We start from the raw sequence: 17,760 nt of genomic DNA on the forward strand, positions 1-17,760 counted from the left end.
GCCCGCCCGTCACAATGGACCTACCTGTGTACACTAGATGGATGTGATGGAATGTACTGTGGTCCCTACATTTCAAGAAGAAGTAAGAATTGCAGTTGCAACAAACCCTTGCTTGCCTACAAAGAGAGCAGCAATTTGGATTTGTTACTATGTTACCTGGAAGAATAACAAACTGTGCAAGGATGGAGGTTGTAGGAGCAAGGAGAACAAGTTGTCTGTAAAGTTGGTGGATGCCTATTTTCCATTTTGCAGTCCCTTGTCTCCCTCTTGTGGCCTCCTGGAGGCAACTAGCTGTGCAAAAAAAAGACAGCCTGGGGGCCGGCTGTTGCTGTGTTGCCCTCTCAGGCAACACTGAGTGACTGACTGAGCCGCACCGTCTTATATAAAGTTCAGACGGAACTTTGCACGTGTCATAGTGGAGACCTCAGGAGCCAGAGCCAGCTTTCTGACATCATAATGGGGCCTCAGAGATAAAAGCCTGGGCCCAGGCAGTGTTGGTCAGTGCTGCTCAGCAGGCAGCACTGGACTGGATTAAAGCTGATACAAGGTGTGAAAGGAGAAGGGGTGGCAGTGGGCATGCACTTACTGCTGCTGCTGCTGCTGCCAGTGTTTGCACGGCAGGAGGGCATTTGGGCGTTGCCAGGAAGGCGTTTTTATGTCGATTCCTCCTCTTTCAGCACTGCATTGTGGTGCAAGCAAAAGAAGCAAAACGCGCGGCACGTTCGGGTTATCGCTTCTCGGCCTTTTGGCTAAGATCAAGTGTAGTATCTGTTCTTATCAGTTTAATATCTGATACGTCCCCTATCTGGGGACCATATATTAAATGGATTTTTAGAACAGGGAGATGGAAATAGAGCTTGCTCTGTCCACTCCACGCATTGACCTGGTATTGCAGTATTTCCAGGACCGGTGCACCCTTTCCTTATGTGTTTACTAAAATCAGATTCCAAAAGTGCTTTTTGTGTTTGCCATTGTTTTTGTCTTTCGGATGGGATCTCCCCTTTTAATCCCATTATTTCAACACCTGTTGGACAATGCATTTGTACAGTCATGTGTGATAATGAGCTAATTTATTAAATGCAATTAATTAATACATTGCCACCTCTTGTTTTGTGTCGTCTGTGTTTCTGTGTTTCCGGCATTTCACATTGGAACAGCTCATTCACCTTCCTTGTCTTCTCTCCGCCCTCCCTCCTAGGTAGGTTAAAGAGCTGCACCTGAGCCAGCCACTGATTGATGCAGCACCATAGTCAAATAGTGGAGTGGAGTAGGGGAACAGCAAACAGCCATTAAAGCAGCCAGCCCGCCCGCCCGCCCGTCACAATGGACCTACCTGTGTACACTAGATGGATGTGATGGAATGTACTGTGGTCCCTACATTTCAAGAAGAAGTAAGAATTGCAGTTGCAACAAACCCTTGCTTGCCTACAAAGAGAGCAGCAATTTGGATTTGTTACTATGTTACCTGGAAGAATAACAAACTGTGCAAGGATGGAGGTTGTAGGAGCAAGGAGAACAAGTTGTCTGTAAAGTTGGTGGATGCCTATTTTCCATTTTGCAGTCCCTTGTCTCCCTCTTGTGGCCTCCTGGAGGCAACTAGCTGTGCAAAAAAAAGACAGCCTGGGGGCCGGCTGTTGCAGTGTTGCCCTCTCAGGCAACACTGAGTGACTGACTGAGCCGCACCGTCTTATATAAAGTTCAGACGGAACTTTGCACGTGTCATAGTGGAGACCTCAGGAGCCAGAGCCAGCTTTCTGACATCATAATGGGGCCTCAGAGATAAAAGCCTGGGCCCAGGCAGTGTTGGTCAGTGCTGCTCAGCAGGCAGCACTGGACTGGATTAAAGCTGATACAAGGTGTGAAAGGAGAAGGGGTGGCAGTGGGCATGCACTTGCTGCTGCTGCTGCTGCTGCTGCTGCCAGTGTTTGCACGGCAGGAGGGCATTTGGGCGTTGCCAGGAAGGCGTTTTTATGTCGATTCCTCCTCTTTCAGCACTGCATTGTGGTGCAAGCAAAAGAAGCAAATCCTGTCTTGCTTCCTCTCCGGCCTTTATTCACCTCCCGCGTAGCTGTGAGTGTGTGTGAGCCTGCAGGGCCCCATGGAATTGCCTAGGAGTAGGCTGAATCGCTGCAAGGGGTGAACAGCAGTATTGGGCAGGCTCGGTCAACGCGCGGCCCGTTCGGGTTATCGCTTCTCGGCCTTTTGGCTAAGATCAAGTGTAGTATCTGTTCTTATCAGTTTAATATCTGATACGTCCCCTATCTGGGGACCATATATTAAATGGATTTTTAGAACAGGGAGATGGAAATAGAGCTTGCTCTGTCCACTCCACGCATTGACCTGGTATTGCAGTATTTCCAGGACCGGTGCACCCTTTCCTTATGTGTTTACTAAAATCAGATTCCAAAAGTGCTTTTTGTGTTTGCCATTGTTTTTGTCTTTCGGATGGGATCTCCCCTTTTAATCCCATTATTTCAACACCTGTTGGACAATGCATTTGTACAGTCATGTGTGATAATGAGCTAATTTATTAAATGCAATTAATTAATACATTGCCACCTCTTGTTTTGTGTCGTCTGTGTTTCTGTGTTTCCGGCATTTCACATTGGAACAGCTCATTCACCTTCCTTGTCTTCTCTCCGCCCTCCCTCCTAGGTAGGTTAAAGAGCTGCACCTGAGCCAGCCACTGATTGATGCAGCACCATAGTCAAATAGTGGAGTGGAGTAGGGGAACAGCAAACAGACATTAAAGCAGCCAGCCCGCCCGCCCGCCCGCCCGCCCGTCACAATGGACCTACCTGTGTACACTAGATGGATGTGATGGAATGTACTGTGGTCCCTACATTTCAAGAAGAAGTAAGAATTGCAGTTGCAACAAACCCTTGCTTGCCTACAAAGAGAGCAGCAATTTGGATTTGTTACTATGTTACCTGGAAGAATAACAAACTGTGCAAGGATGGAGGTTGTAGGAGCAAGGAGAACAAGTTGTCTGTAAAGTTGGTGGATGCCTATTTTCCATTTTGCAGTCCCTTGTCTCCCTCTTGTGGCCTCCTGGAGGCAACTAGCTGTGCAAAAAAAAGACAGCCTGGGGGCCGGCTGTTGCAGTGTTGCCCTTTCAGGCAACACTGAGTGACTGACTGAGCCGCACCGTCTTATATAAAGTTCAGACGGAACTTTGCACGTGTCATAGTGGAGACCTCAGGAGCCAGAGCCAGCTTTCTGACATCATAATGGGGCCTCAGAGATAAAAGCCTGGGCCCAGGCAGTGTTGGTCAGTGCTGCTCAGCAGGCAGCACTGGACTGGATTAAAGCTGATACAAGGTGTGAAAGGAGAAGGGGTGGCAGTGGGCATGCACTTACTGCTGCTGCTGCTGCTGCTGCTGCTGCTGCTGCTGCCAGTGTTTGCACGGCAGGAGGGCATTTGGGCGTTGCCAGGAAGGCGTTTTTATGTCGATTCCTCCTCTTTCAGCACTGCATTGTGGTGCAAGCAAAAGAAGCAAATCCTGTCTTGCTTCCTCTCCGGCCTTTATTCACCTCCCGCTTAGTAGCTGTGAGTGTGTGTGAGCCTGCAGGGCCCCATGGAATTGCCTAGGAGTAGGCTGAATCGCTGCAAGGGGTGAACAGCAGTATTGGGCAGGCTCGGTCAACGCGCGGCCCGTTCGGGTTATCGCTTCTCTGCCTTTTGGCTAAGATCAAGTGTAGTATCTGTTCTTATCAGTTTAATATCTGATACGTCCCCTATCTGGGGACCATATATTAAATGGATTTTTAGAACAGGGAGATGGAAATAGAGCTTGCTCTGTCCACTCCACGCATTGACCTGGTATTGCAGTATTTCCAGGACCGGTGCACCCTTTCCTTATGTGTTTACTAAAATCAGATTCCAAAAGTGCTTTTTGTGTTTGCCATTGTTTTTGTCTTTCGGATGGGATCTCCCCTTTTAATCCCATTATTTCAACACCTGTTGGACAATGCATTTGTACAGTCATGTGTGATAATGAGCTAATTTATTAAATGCAATTAATTAATACATTGCCACCTCTTGTTTTGTGTCGTCTGTGTTTCTGTGTTTCCGGCATTTCACATTGGAACAGCTCATTCACCTTCCTTGTCTTCTCTCCGCCCTCCCTCCTAGGTAGGTTAAAGAGCTGCACCTGAGCCAGCCACTGATTGATGCAGCACCATAGTCAAATAGTGGAGTGGAGTAGGGGAACAGCAAACAGCCATTAAAGCAGCCAGCCCGCCCGCCCGCCCGTCACAATGGACCTACCTGTGTACACTAGATGGATGTGATGGAATGTACTGTGGTCCCTACATTTCAAGAAGAAGTAAGAATTGCAGTTGCAACAAACCCTTGCTTGCCTACAAAGAGAGCAGCAATTTGGATTTGTTACTATGTTACCTGGAAGAATAACAAACTGTGCAAGGATGGAGGTTGTAGGAGCAAGGAGAACAAGTTGTCTGTAAAGTTGGTGGATGCCTATTTTCCATTTTGCAGTCCCTTGTCTCCCTCTTGTGGCCTCCTGGAGGCAACTAGCTGTGCAAAAAAAAGACAGCCTGGGGGCCGGCTGTTGCTGTGTTGCCCTCTCAGGCAACACTGAGTGACTGACTGAGCCGCACCGTCTTATATAAAGTTCAGACGGAACTTTGCACGTGTCATAGTGGAGACCTCAGGAGCCAGAGCCAGCTTTCTGACATCATAATGGGGCCTCAGAGATAAAAGCCTGGGCCCAGGCAGTGTTGGTCAGTGCTGCTCAGCAGGCAGCACTGGACTGGATTAAAGCTGATACAAGGTGTGAAAGGAGAAGGGGTGGCAGTGGGCATGCACTTACTGCTGCTGCTGCTGCTGCCAGTGTTTGCACGGCAGGAGGGCATTTGGGCGTTGCCAGGAAGGCGTTTTTATGTCGATTCCTCCTCTTTCAGCACTGCATTGTGGTGCAAGCAAAAGAAGCAAAACGCGCGGCACGTTCGGGTTATCGCTTCTCGGCCTTTTGGCTAAGATCAAGTGTAGTATCTGTTCTTATCAGTTTAATATCTGATACGTCCCCTATCTGGGGACCATATATTAAATGGATTTTTAGAACAGGGAGATGGAAATAGAGCTTGCTCTGTCCACTCCACGCATTGACCTGGTATTGCAGTATTTCCAGGACCGGTGCACCCTTTCCTTATGTGTTTACTAAAATCAGATTCCAAAAGTGCTTTTTGTGTTTGCCATTGTTTTTGTCTTTCGGATGGGATCTCCCCTTTTAATCCCATTATTTCAACACCTGTTGGACAATGCATTTGTACAGTCATGTGTGATAATGAGCTAATTTATTAAATGCAATTAATTAATACATTGCCACCTCTTGTTTTGTGTCGTCTGTGTTTCTGTGTTTCCGGCATTTCACATTGGAACAGCTCATTCACCTTCCTTGTCTTCTCTCCGCCCTCCCTCCTAGGTAGGTTAAAGAGCTGCACCTGAGCCAGCCACTGATTGATGCAGCACCATAGTCAAATAGTGGAGTGGAGTAGGGGAACAGCAAACAGACATTAAAGCAGCCAGCCCGCCCGCCCGCCCGCCCGCCCGTCACAATGGACCTACCTGTGTACACTAGATGGATGTGATGGAATGTACTGTGGTCCCTACATTTCAAGAAGAAGTAAGAATTGCAGTTGCAACAAACCCTTGCTTGCCTACAAAGAGAGCAGCAATTTGGATTTGTTACTATGTTACCTGGAAGAATAACAAACTGTGCAAGGATGGAGGTTGTAGGAGCAAGGAGAACAAGTTGTCTGTAAAGTTGGTGGATGCCTATTTTCCATTTTGCAGTCCCTTGTCTCCCTCTTGTGGCCTCCTGGAGGCAACTAGCTGTGCAAAAAAAAGACAGCCTGGGGGCCGGCTGTTGCAGTGTTGCCCTCTCAGGCAACACTGAGTGACTGACTGAGCCGCACCGTCTTATATAAAGTTCAGACGGAACTTTGCACGTGTCATAGTGGAGACCTCAGGAGCCAGAGCCAGCTTTCTGACATCATAATGGGGCCTCAGAGATAAAAGCCTGGGCCCAGGCAGTGTTGGTCAGTGCTGCTCAGCAGGCAGCACTGGACTGGATTAAAGCTGATACAAGGTGTGAAAGGAGAAGGGGTGGCAGTGGGCATGCACTTACTGCTGCTGCTGCTGCTGCTGCCAGTGTTTGCACGGCAGGAGGGCATTTGGGCCTTGCCAGGAAGGCGTTTTTATGTCGATTCCTCCTCTTTCAGCACTGCATTGTGGTGCAAGCAAAAGAAGCAAATCCTGTCTTGCTTCCTCTCCGGCCTTTATTCACCTCCCGCTTAGTAGCTGTGAGTGTGTGTGAGCCTGCAGGGCCCCATGGAATTGCCTAGGAGTAGGCTGAATCGCTGCAAGGGGTGAACAGCAGTATTGGGCAGGCTCGGTCAACGCGCGGCCCGTTCGGGTTATCGCTTCTCGGCCTTTTGGCTAAGATCAAGTGTAGTATCTGTTCTTATCAGTTTAATATCTGATACGTCCCCTATCTGGGGACCATATATTAAATGGATTTTTAGAACAGGGAGATGGAAATAGAGCTTGCTCTGTCCACTCCACGCATTGACCTGGTATTGCAGTATTTCCAGGACCGGTGCACCCTTTCCTTATGTGTTTACTAAAATCAGATTCCAAAAGTGCTTTTTGTGTTTGCCATTGTTTTTGTCTTTCGGATGGGATCTCCCCTTTTAATCCCATTATTTCAACACCTGTTGGACAATGCATTTGTACAGTCATGTGTGATAATGAGCTAATTTATTAAATGCAATTAATTAATACATTGCCACCTCTTGTTTTGTTTCGTCTGTGTTTCTGTGTTTCCGGCATTTCACATTGGAACAGCTCATTCACCTTCCTTGTCTTCTCTCCGCCCTCCCTCCTAGGTAAGTTAAAGAGCTGCACCTGAGCCAGCCACTGATTGATGCAGCACCATAGTCAAATAGTGGAGTGGAGTAGGGGAACAGCAAACAGCCATTAAAGCAGCCAGCCCGCCCGCCCGCCCGTCACAATGGACCTACCTGTGTACACTAGATGGATGTGATGGAATGTACTGTGGTCCCTACATTTCAAGAAGAAGTAAGAATTGCAGTTGCAACAAACCCTTGCTTGCCTACAAAGAGAGCAGTAATTTGGATTTGTTACTATGTTACCTGGAAGAATAACAAACTGTGCAAGGATGGAGGTTGTAGGAGCAAGGAGAACAAGTTGTCTGTAAAGTTGGTGGATGCCTATTTTCCATTTTGCAGTCCCTTGTCTCCCTCTTGTGGCCTCCTGGAGGCAACTAGCTGTGCAAAAAAAAAGACAGCCTGGGGGCCGGCTGTTGCAGTGTTGCCCTCTCAGGCAACACTGAGTGACTGACTGAGCCGCACCGTCTTATATAAAGTTCAGACGGAACTTTGCACGTGTCATAGTGGAGACCTCAGGAGCCAGAGCCAGCTTTCTGACATCATAATGGGGCCTCAGAGATAAAAGCCTGGGCCCAGGCAGTGTTGGTCAGTGCTGCTCAGCAGGCAGCACTGGACTGGATTAAAGCTGATACAAGGTGTGAAAGGAGAAGGGGTGGCAGTGGGCATGCACTTACTGCTGCTGCTGCTGCTGCTGCTGCCAGTGTGTGCACGGCAGGAGGGCATTTGGGCGTTGCCAGGAAGGCGTTTTTATGTCGATTCCTCCTCTTTCAGCACTGCATTGTGGTGCAAGCAAAAGAAGCAAAACGCACGGCACGTTCGGGTTATCGCTTCTCGGCCTTTTGGCTAAGATCAAGTGTAGTATCTGTTCTTATCAGTTTAATATCTGATACGTCCCCTATCTGGGGACCATATATTAAATGGATTTTTAGAACAGGGAGATGGAAATAGAGCTTGCTCTGTCCACTCCACGCATTGACCTGGTATTGCAGTATTTCCAGGACCGGTGCACCCTTTCCTTATGTGTTTACTAAAATCAGATTCCAAAAGTGCTTTTTGTGTTTGCCATTGTTTTTGTCTTTCGGATGGGATCTCCCCTTTTAATCCCATTATTTCAACACCTGTTGGACAATGCATTTGTACAGTCATGTGTGATAATGAGCTAATTTATTAAATGCAATTAATTAATACATTGCCACCTCTTGTTTTGTGTCGTCTGTGTTTCTGTGTTTCCGGCATTTCACATTGGAGCAGCTCATTCACCTTCCTTGTCTTCTCTCCGCCCTCCCTCCTAGGTAGGTTAAAGAGCTGCACCTGAGCCAGCCACTGATTGATGCAGCACCATAGTCAAATAGTGGAGTGGAGTAGGGGAACAGCAAACAGCCATTAAAGCAGCCAGCCCGCCCGCCCGCCCGTCACAATGGACCTACCTGTGTACACTAGATGGATGTGATGGAATGTACTGTGGTCCCTACATTTCAAGAAGAAGTAAGAATTGCAGTTGCAACAAACCCTTGCTTGCCTACAAAGAGAGCAGCAATTTGGATTTGTTACTATGTTACCTGGAAGAATAACAAACTGTGCAAGGATGGAGGTTGTAGGAGCAAGGAGAACAAGTTGTCTGTAAAGTTGGTGGATGCCTATTTTCCATTTTGCAGTCCCTTGTCTCCCTCTTGTGGCCTCCTGGAGGCAACTAGCTGTGCAAAAAAAAGACAGCCTGGGGGCCGGCTGTTGCAGTGTTGCCCTCTCAGGCAACACTGAGTGACTGACTGAGCCGCACCGTCTTATATAAAGTTCAGACGGAACTTTGCACGTGTCATAGTGGAGACCTCAGGAGCCAGAGCCAGCTTTCTGACATCATAATGGGGCCTCAGAGATAAAAGCCTGGGCCCAGGCAGTGTTGGTCAGTGCTGCTCAGCAGGCAGCACTGGACTGGATTAAAGCTGATACAAGGTGTGAAAGGAGAAGGGGTGGCAGTGGGCATGCACTTGCTGCTGCTGCTGCTGCTGCTGCTGCTGCCAGTGTTTGCACGGCAGGAGGGCATTTGGGCGTTGCCAGGAAGGCGTTTTTATGTCGATTCCTCCTCTTTCAGCACTGCATTGTGGTGCAAGCAAAAGAAGCAAATCCTGTCTTGCTTCCTCTCCGGCCTTTATTCACCTCCCGCTTAGTAGCTGTGAGTGTGTGTGAGCCTGCAGGGCCCCATGGAATTGCCTAGGAGTAGGCTGAATCGCTGCAAGGGGTGAACAGCAGTATTGGGCAGGCTTGGTCAACGCGCGGCCCGTTCGGGTTATCGCTTCTCGGCCTTTTGGCTAAGATCAAGTGTAGTATCTGTTCTTATCAGTTTAATATCTGATACGTCCCCTATCTGGGGACCATATATTAAATGGATTTTTAGTACAGGGAGATGGAAATAGAGCTTGCTCTGTCCACTCCACGCATTGACCTGGTATTGCAGTATTTCCAGGACCGGTGCACCCTTTCCTTATGTGTTTACTAAAATCAGATTCCAAAAGTGCTTTTTGTGTTTGCCATTGTTTTTGTCTTTCGGATGGGATCTCCCCTTTTAATCCCATTATTTCAACACCTGTTGGACAATGCATTTGTACAGTCATGTGTGATAATGAGCTAATTTATTAAATGCAATTAATTAATACATTGCCACCTCTTGTTTTGTGTCGTCTGTGTTTCTGTGTTTCCGGCATTTCACATTGGAACAGCTCATTCACCTTCCTTGTCTTCTCTCCGCCCTCCCTCCTAGGTAGGTTAAAGAGCTGCACCTGAGCCAGCCACTGATTGATGCAGCACCATAGTCAAATAGTGGAGTGGAGTAGGGGAACAACAAACAGCCATTAAAGCAGCCAGCCCGCCCGCCCGCCCGTCACAATGGACCTACCTGTGTACACTAGATGGATGTGATGGAATGTACTGTGGTCCCTACATTTCAAGAAGAAGTAAGAATTGCAGTTGCAACAAACCCTTGCTTGCCTACAAAGAGAGCAGCAATTTGGATTTGTTACTATGTTACCTGGAAGAATAACAAACTGTGCAAGGATGGAGGTTGTAGGAGCAAGGAGAACAAGTTGTCTGTAAAGTTGGTGGATGCCTATTTTCCATTTTGCAGTCCCTTGTCTCCCTCTTGTGGCCTCCTGGAGGCAACTAGCTGTGCAAAAAAAAGACAGCCTGGGGGCCGGCTGTTGCAGTGTTGCCCTCTCAGGCAACACTGAGTGACTGACTGAGCCGCACCGTCTTATATAAAGTTCAGACGGAACTTTGCACGTGTCATAGTGGAGACCTCAGGAGCCAGAGCCAGCTTTCTGACATCATAATGGGGCCTCAGAGATAAAAGCCTGGGCCCAGGCAGTGTTGGTCAGTGCTGCTCAGCAGGCAGCACTGGACTGGATTAAAGCTGATACAAGGTGTGAAAGGAGAAGGGGTGGCAGTGGGCATGCACTTACTGCTGCTGCTGCTGCTGCTGCTGCCAGTGTTTGCACGGCAGGAGGGCATTTGGGCGTTGCCAGGAAGGCGTTTTTATGTCGATTCCTCCTCTTTCAGCACTGCATTGTGGTGCAAGCAAAAGAAGCAAATCCTGTCTTGCTTCCTCTCCGGCCTTTATTCACCTCCCGCTTAGTAGCTGTGAGTGTGTGTGAGCCTGCAGGGCCCCATGGAATTGCCTAGGAGTAGGCTGAATCGCTGCAAGGGGTGAACAGCAGTATTGGGCAGGCTCGGTCAACGCGCGGCCCGTTCGGGTTATCGCTTCTCGGCCTTTTGGCTAAGATCAAGTGTAGTATCTGTTCTTATCAGTTTAATATCTGATACGTCCCCTATCTGGGGACCATATATTAAATGGATTTTTAGTACAGGGAGATGGAAATAGAGCTTGCTCTGTCCACTCCACGCATTGACCTGGTATTGCAGTATTTCCAGGACCGGTGCACCCTTTCCTTATGTGTTTACTAAAATCAGATTCCAAAAGTGCTTTTTGTGTTTGCCATTGTTTTTGTCTTTCGGATGGGATCTCCCCTTTTAATCCCATTATTTCAACACCTGTTGGACAATGCATTTGTACAGTCATGTGTGATAATGAGCTAATTTATTAAATGCAATTAATTAATACATTGCCACCTCTTGTTTTGTGTCGTCTGTGTTTCTGTGTTTCCGGCATTTCACATTGGAACAGCTCATTCACCTTCCTTGTCTTCTCTCCGCCCTCCCTCCTAGGTAGGTTAAAGAGCTGCACCTGAGCCAGCCACTGATTGATGCAGCACCATAGTCAAATAGTGGAGTGGAGTAGGGGAACAACAAACAGCCATTAAAGCAGCCAGCCCGCCCGCCCGCCCGTCACAATGGACCTACCTGTGTACACTAGATGGATGTGATGGAATGTACTGTGGTCCCTACATTTCAAGAAGAAGTAAGAATTGCAGTTGCAACAAACCCTTGCTTGCCTACAAAGAGAGCAGCAATTTGGATTTGTTACTATGTTACCTGGAAGAATAACAAACTGTGCAAGGATGGAGGTTGTAGGAGCAAGGAGAACAAGTTGTCTGTAAAGTTGGTGGATGCCTATTTTCCATTTTGCAGTCCCTTGTCTCCCTCTTGTGGCCTCCTGGAGGCAACTAGCTGTGCAAAAAAAAGACAGCCTGGGGGCCGGCTGTTGCAGTGTTGCCCTCTCAAGCAACACTGAGTGACTGACTGAGCCGCACCGTCTTATATAAAGTTCAGACGGAACTTTGCACGTGTCATAGTGGAGACCTCAGGAGCCAGAGCCAGCTTTCTGACATCATAATGGGGCCTCAGAGATAAAAGCCTGGGCCCAGGCAGTGTTGGTCAGTGCTGCTCAGCAGGCAGCACTGGACTGGATTAAAGCTGATACAAGGTGTGAAAGGAGAAGGGGTGGCAGTGGGCATGCACTTGCTGCTGCTGCTGCTGCTGCTGCCAGTGTTTGCACGGCAGGAGGGCATTTGGGCGTTGCTAGGAAGGCGTTTTTATGTCGATTCCTCCTCTTTCAGCACTGCATTGTGGTGCAAGCAAAAGAAGCAAATCCTGTCTTGCTTCCTCTCCGGCCTTTATTCACCTCCCGCTTAGTAGCTGTGAGTGTGTGTGAGCCTGCAGGGCCCCATGGAATTGCCTAGGAGTAGGCTGAATCGCTGCAAGGGGTGAACAGCAGTATTGGGCAGGCTCGGTCAACGCGCGGCCCGTTCGGGTTATCGCTTCTCGGCCTTTTGGCTAAGATCAAGTGTAGTATCTGTTCTTATCAGTTTAATATCTGATACGTCCCCTATCTGGGGACCATATATTAAATGGATTTTTAGAACAGGGAGATGGAAATAGAGGTTGCTCTGTCCACTCCACACATTGACCTGGTATTGCAGTATTTCCAGGACCGGTGCACCCTTTCCTTATGTGTTTACTAAAATCAGATTCCAAAAGTGCTTTTTGTGTTTGCCATTGTTTTTGTCTTTCGGATGGGATCTCCCCTTTTAATCCCATTATTTCAACACCTGTTGGACAATGCATTTGTACAGTCATGTGTGATAATGAGCTAATTTATTAAATGCAATTAATTAATACATTGCCACCTCTTGTTTTGTGTCGTCTGTGTTTCTGTGTTTCCGGCATTTCACATTGGAACAGCTCATTCACCTTCCTTGTCTTCTCTCCGCCCTCCCTCCTAGGTAGGTTAAAGAGCTGCACCTGAGCCAGCCACTGATTGATGCAGCACCATAGTCAAATAGTGGAGAGGAGTAGGGGAACAGCAAACAGCCATTAAAGCAGCCAGCCCGCCCGCCCGCCCGTAACAATGGACCTACCTGTGTACACTAGATGGATGTGATGGAATGTACTGTGGTCCCTACATTTCAAGAAGAAGTAAGAATTGCAGTTGCAACAAACCCTTGCTTGCCTACAAAGAGAGCAGCAATTTGGATTTGTTACTATGTTACCTGGAAGAATAACAAACTGTGCAAGGATGGAGGTTGTAGGAGCAAGGAGAACAAGTTGTCTGTAAAGTTGGTGGATGCCTATTTTCCATTTTGCAGTCCCTTGTCTCCCTCTTGTGGCCTCCTGGAGGCAACTAGCTGTGCAAAAAAAAGACAGCCTGGGGGCCGGCTGTTGCAGTGTTGCATTCTCAGGCAACACTGAGTGACTGACTGAGCCGCACCGTCTTATATAAAGTTCAGACGGAACTTTGCACGTGTCATAGTGGAGACCTCAGGAGCCAGAGCCAGCTTTCTGACATCATAATGGGGCCTCAGAGATAAAAGCCTGGGCCCAGGCAGTGTTGGTCAGTGCTGCTCAGCAGGCAGCACTGGACTGGATTAAAGCTGATACAAGGTGTGAAAGGAGAAGGGGTGGCAGTGGGCATGCACTTACTGCTGCTGCTGCTGCTGCTGCCAGTGTTTGCACGGCAGGAGGGCATTTGGGCGTTGCCAGGAAGGCGTTTTTATGTCGATTCCTCCTCTTTCAGCACTGCATTGTGGTGCAAGCAAAAGAAGCAAAACGCGCGGCACGTTCGGGTTATCGCTTCTCGGCCTTTTGGCTAAGATCAAGTGTAGTATCTGTTCTTATCAGTTTAATATCTGATACGTCCCCTATCTGGGGACCATATATTAAATGGATTTTTAGAACAGGGAGATGGAAATAGAGCTTGCTCTGTCCACTCCACGCATTGACCTGGTATTGCAGTATTTCCAGGACCGGTGCACCCTTTCCTTATGTGTTTACTAAAATCAGATTCCAAAAGTGCTTTTTGTGTTTGCCATTGTTTTTGTCTTTCGGATGGGATCTCCCCTTTTAATCCCATTATTTCAACACCTGTTGGACAATGCATTTGTACAGTCATGTGTGATAATGAGCTAATTTATTAAATGCAATTAATTAATACATTGCCACCTCTTGTTTTGTGTCGTCTGTGTTTCTGTGTTTCCGGCATTTCACATTGGAACAGCTCATTCACCTTCCTTGTCTTCTCTCCGCCCTCCCTCCTAGGTAGGTTAAAGAGCTGCACCTGAGCCAGCCACTGATTGATGCAGCACCATAGTCAAATAGTGGAGTGGAGTAGGGGAACAGCAAACAGCCATTAAAGCAGCCAGCCCGCCCGCCCGTCACAATGGACCTACCTGTGTACACTAGATGGATGTGATGGAATGTACTGTGGTCCCTACATTTCAAGAAGAAGTAAGAATTGCAGTTGCAACAAACCCTTGCTTGCCTACAAAGAGAGCAGCAATTTGGATTTGTTACTATGTTACCTGGAAGAATAACAAACTGTGCAAGGATGGAGGTTGTAGGAGCAAGGAGAACAAGTTGTCTGTAAAGTTGGTGGATGCCTATTTTCCATTTTGCAGTCCCTTGTCTCCCTCTTGTGGCCTCCTGGAGGCAACTAGCTGTGCAAAAAAAAGACAGCCTGGGGGCCGGCTGTTGCAGTGTTGCCCTCTCAGGCAACACTGAGTGACTGACTGAGCCGCACCGTCTTATATAAAGTTCAGACGGAACTTTGCACGTGTCATAGTGGAGACCTCAGGAGCCAGAGCCAGCTTTCTGACATCATAATGGGGCCTCAGAGATAAAAGCCTGGGCCCAGGCAGTGTTGGTCAGTGCTGCTCAGCAGGCAGCACTGGACTGGATTAAAGCTGATACAAGGTGTGAAAGGAGAAGGGGTGGCAGTGGGCATGCACTTACTGCTGCTGCTGCTGCTGCTGCTGCCAGTGTTTGCACGGCAGGAGGGCATTTGGGCGTTGCCAGGAAGGCGTTTTTATGTTGATTCCTCCTCTTTCAGCACTGCATTGTGGTGCAAGCAAATGAAGCAAAACGCGTGGCACGTTCGCAAAACGCGTGGCACGTTCGGGTTATCGCTTCTCGGCCTTTTGGCTAAGATCAAGTGTAGTATCTGTTCTTATCAGTTTAATATCTGATACGTCCCCTATCTGGGGACCATATATTAAATGGATTTTTAGAACAGGGAGATGGAAATAGAGTTTGCTCTGTCCACTCCACGCATTGACCTGGTTTTGCAGTATTTCCAGGACCGGTGCACCCTTTCCTTATGTGTTTACTAAAATCAGATTCCAAAAGTGCTTTTTGTGTTTGCCATTGTTTTTGTCTTTCGGATGGGATCTCCCCTTTTAATCCCATTATTTCAACACCTGTTGGACAATGCATTTGTACAGTCATGTGTGATAATGAGCTAATTTATTAAATGCAATTAATTAATACATTGCCACCTCTTGTTTTGTGTCGTCTGTGTTTCTGTGTTTCCGGCATTTCACATTGGAACAGCACATTCACCTTCCTTGTCTTCTCTCCGCCCTCCCTCCTAGGTAGGTTAAAGAGCTGCACCTGAGCCAGCCACTGATTGATGCAGCACCATAGTCAAATAGTGGAGTGGAGTAGGGGAACAGCAAACAGCCATTAAAGCAGCCCGCCCGCCCGCCCGCCCGTCACAATGGACCTACCTGTGTACACTAGATGGATGTGATGGAATGTACTGTGGTCCCTACATTTCAAGAAGAAGTAAGAATTGCAGTTGCAACAAACCCTTGCTTGCCTACAAAGAGAGCAGCAATTTGGATTTGTTACTATGTTACCTGGAAGAATAACAAACTGTGCAAGGATGGAGGTTGTAGGAGCAAGGAGAACAAGTTGTCTGTAAAGTTGGTGGATGCCTATTTTCCATTTTGCAGTCCCTTGTCTCCCTCTTGTGGCCTCCTGGAGGCAACTAGCTGTGCAAAAAAAAGACAGCCTGGGGGCCGGCTGTTGCAGTGTTGCCCTCTCAGGCAACACTGAGTGACTGACTGAGCCGCACCGTCTTATATAAAGTTCAGACGGAACTTTGCACGTGTCATAGTGGAGACCTCAGGAGCCAGAGCCAGCTTTCTGACATCATAATGGGGCCTCAGAGATAAAAGCCTGGGCCCAGGCAGTGTTGGTCAGTGCTGCTCAGCAGGCAGCACTGGACTGGATTAAAGCTGATACAAGGTGTGAAAGGAGAAGGGGTGGCAGTGGGCATGCACTTACTGCTGCTGCTGCTGCTGCTGCTGCCAGTGTTTGCACGGCAGGAGGGCATTTGGGCGTTGCCAGGAAGGCGTTTTTATGTCGATTCCTCCTCTTTCAGCACTGCATTGTGGTGCAAGCAAAAGAAGCAAAACGCGCGGCACGTTCGGGTTATCGCTTCTCGGCCTTTTGGCTAAGATCAAGTGTAGTATCTGTTCTTATCAGTTTAATATCTGATACGTCCCCTATCTGGGGACCATATATTAAATGGATTTTTAGAACAGGGAGATGGAAATAGAGCTTGCTCTGTCCACTCCACGCATTGACCTGGTATTGCAGTATTTCCAGGACCGGTGCACCCTTTCCTTATGTGTTTACTAAAATCAGATTCCAAAAGTGCTTTTTGTGTTTGCCATTGTTTTTGTCTTTCGGATGGGATCTCCCCTTTTAATCCCATTATTTCAACACCTGTTGGACAATGCATTTGTACAGTCATGTGTGATAATGAGCTAATTTATTAAATGCAATTAATTAATACATTGCCACCTCTTGTTTTGTGTCGTCTGTGTTTCTGTGTTTCCGGCATTTCACATTGGAACAGCTCATTCACCTTCCTTGTCTTCTCTCCGCCCTCCCTCCTAGGTAGGTTAAAGAGCTGCACCTGAGCCAGCCACTGATTGATGCAGCACCATAGTCAAATAGTGGAGTGGAGTAGGGGAACAGCAAACAGCCATTAAAGCAGCCAGCCCGCCCGCCCGTCACAATGGACCTACCTGTGTACACTAGATGGATGTGATGGAATGTACTGTGGTCCCTACATTTCAAGAAGAAGTAAGAATTGCAGTGTCAACAAACCCTTGCTTGCCTACAAAGAGAGCAGCAATTTGGATTTGTTACTATGTTACCTGGAAGAATAACAAACTGTGCAAGGATGGAGGTTGTAGGAGCAAGGAGAACAAGTTGTCTGTAAAGTTGGTGGATGCCTATTTTCCATTTTGCAGTCCCTTGTCTCCCTCTTGTGGCCTCCTGGAGGCAACTAGCTGTGCAAAAAAAAGACAGCCTGGGGGCCGGCTGTTGCAGTGTTGCCCTCTCAGGCAACACTGAGTGACTGACTGAGCCGCACCGTCTTATATAAAGTTCAGACAGAACTTTGCACGTGTCATAGTGGAGACCTCAGGAGCCAGAGCCAGCTTTCTGACATCATAATGGGGCCTCAGAGATAAAAGCCTGGGCCCAGGCAGTGTTGGTCAGTGCTGCTCAGCAGGCAGCACTGGACTGGATTAAAGCTGATACAAGGTGTGAAAGGAGAAGGGGTGGCAGTGGGCATGCACTTACTGCTGCTGCTGCTGCTGCCAGTGTTTGCACGGCAGGAGGGCATTTGGGCGTTGCCAGGAAGGCGTTTTTATGTCGATTCCTCCTCTTTCAGCACTGCATTGTGGTGCAAGCAAAAGAAGCAAAACGCGCGGCACGTTCGGGTTATCGCTTCTCGGCCTTTTGGCTAAGATCAAGTGTAGTATCTGTTCTTATCAGTTTAATATCTGATACGTCCCCTATCTGGGGACCATATATTAAATGGATTTTTAGAACAGGGAGATGGAAATAGAGCTTGCTCTGTCCACTCCACGCATTGACCTGGTATTGCAGTATTTCCAGGACCGGTGCACCCTTTCCTTATGTGTTTACTAAAATCAGATTCCAAAAGTGCTTTTTGTGTTTGCCATTGTTTTTGTCTTTCGGATGGGATCTCCCCTTTTAATCCCATTATTTCAACACCTGTTGGACAATGCATTTGTACAGTCATGTGTGATAATGAGCTAATTTATTAAATGCAATTAATTA

General features: G+C 47.8%; 13 non-coding genes across 13 annotated transcripts; all 13 read left to right on the forward strand.

Moving 5' to 3' along the window:
- Window positions 1–729: 729 nt before the first annotated feature.
- Window positions 730–920, forward strand: LOC142681519 (U2 spliceosomal RNA). Its single transcript, XR_012853415.1, has one exon. It is a non-coding gene; the product is annotated as a U2 spliceosomal RNA (small nuclear RNA).
- A 1,266-nt stretch (window positions 921–2,186) lies between these two features.
- On the forward strand, window positions 2,187–2,377 carry LOC142681520 (U2 spliceosomal RNA). The gene has a single exon (XR_012853416.1). It is a non-coding gene; the product is annotated as a U2 spliceosomal RNA (small nuclear RNA).
- Window positions 2,378–3,666: 1,289 nt separating this feature from the next.
- LOC142681643 (U2 spliceosomal RNA) lies at window positions 3,667–3,857 on the forward strand. The gene has a single exon (XR_012853528.1). It is a non-coding gene; the product is annotated as a U2 spliceosomal RNA (small nuclear RNA).
- A 1,118-nt stretch (window positions 3,858–4,975) lies between these two features.
- Window positions 4,976–5,166, forward strand: LOC142681521 (U2 spliceosomal RNA). The gene has a single exon (XR_012853417.1). It is a non-coding gene; the product is annotated as a U2 spliceosomal RNA (small nuclear RNA).
- Window positions 5,167–6,440: 1,274 nt separating this feature from the next.
- On the forward strand, window positions 6,441–6,631 carry LOC142681522 (U2 spliceosomal RNA). The gene has a single exon (XR_012853418.1). It is a non-coding gene; the product is annotated as a U2 spliceosomal RNA (small nuclear RNA).
- Window positions 6,632–7,756: 1,125 nt separating this feature from the next.
- Window positions 7,757–7,947, forward strand: LOC142681523 (U2 spliceosomal RNA). The gene has a single exon (XR_012853419.1). It is a non-coding gene; the product is annotated as a U2 spliceosomal RNA (small nuclear RNA).
- Window positions 7,948–9,219: 1,272 nt separating this feature from the next.
- On the forward strand, window positions 9,220–9,410 carry LOC142681635 (U2 spliceosomal RNA). The gene has a single exon (XR_012853521.1). It is a non-coding gene; the product is annotated as a U2 spliceosomal RNA (small nuclear RNA).
- A 1,269-nt stretch (window positions 9,411–10,679) lies between these two features.
- LOC142681637 (U2 spliceosomal RNA) lies at window positions 10,680–10,870 on the forward strand. Its single transcript, XR_012853523.1, has one exon. It is a non-coding gene; the product is annotated as a U2 spliceosomal RNA (small nuclear RNA).
- Window positions 10,871–12,136: 1,266 nt separating this feature from the next.
- Window positions 12,137–12,327, forward strand: LOC142681744 (U2 spliceosomal RNA). Its single transcript, XR_012853619.1, has one exon. It is a non-coding gene; the product is annotated as a U2 spliceosomal RNA (small nuclear RNA).
- A 1,121-nt stretch (window positions 12,328–13,448) lies between these two features.
- Window positions 13,449–13,639, forward strand: LOC142681524 (U2 spliceosomal RNA). Its single transcript, XR_012853420.1, has one exon. It is a non-coding gene; the product is annotated as a U2 spliceosomal RNA (small nuclear RNA).
- A 1,140-nt stretch (window positions 13,640–14,779) lies between these two features.
- Window positions 14,780–14,970, forward strand: LOC142681711 (U2 spliceosomal RNA). The gene has a single exon (XR_012853589.1). It is a non-coding gene; the product is annotated as a U2 spliceosomal RNA (small nuclear RNA).
- A 1,124-nt stretch (window positions 14,971–16,094) lies between these two features.
- Window positions 16,095–16,285, forward strand: LOC142681525 (U2 spliceosomal RNA). The gene has a single exon (XR_012853421.1). It is a non-coding gene; the product is annotated as a U2 spliceosomal RNA (small nuclear RNA).
- A 1,114-nt stretch (window positions 16,286–17,399) lies between these two features.
- On the forward strand, window positions 17,400–17,590 carry LOC142681527 (U2 spliceosomal RNA). Its single transcript, XR_012853423.1, has one exon. It is a non-coding gene; the product is annotated as a U2 spliceosomal RNA (small nuclear RNA).
- Window positions 17,591–17,760: the final 170 nt, after the last annotated feature.

The sequence above is a fragment of the Rhinoderma darwinii genome (genome assembly GCF_050947455.1).
Source record: "Rhinoderma darwinii isolate aRhiDar2 chromosome 2 unlocalized genomic scaffold, aRhiDar2.hap1 SUPER_2_unloc_6, whole genome shotgun sequence".
Classification (NCBI taxonomy): Eukaryota; Metazoa; Chordata; class Amphibia; order Anura; family Rhinodermatidae; genus Rhinoderma; species Rhinoderma darwinii.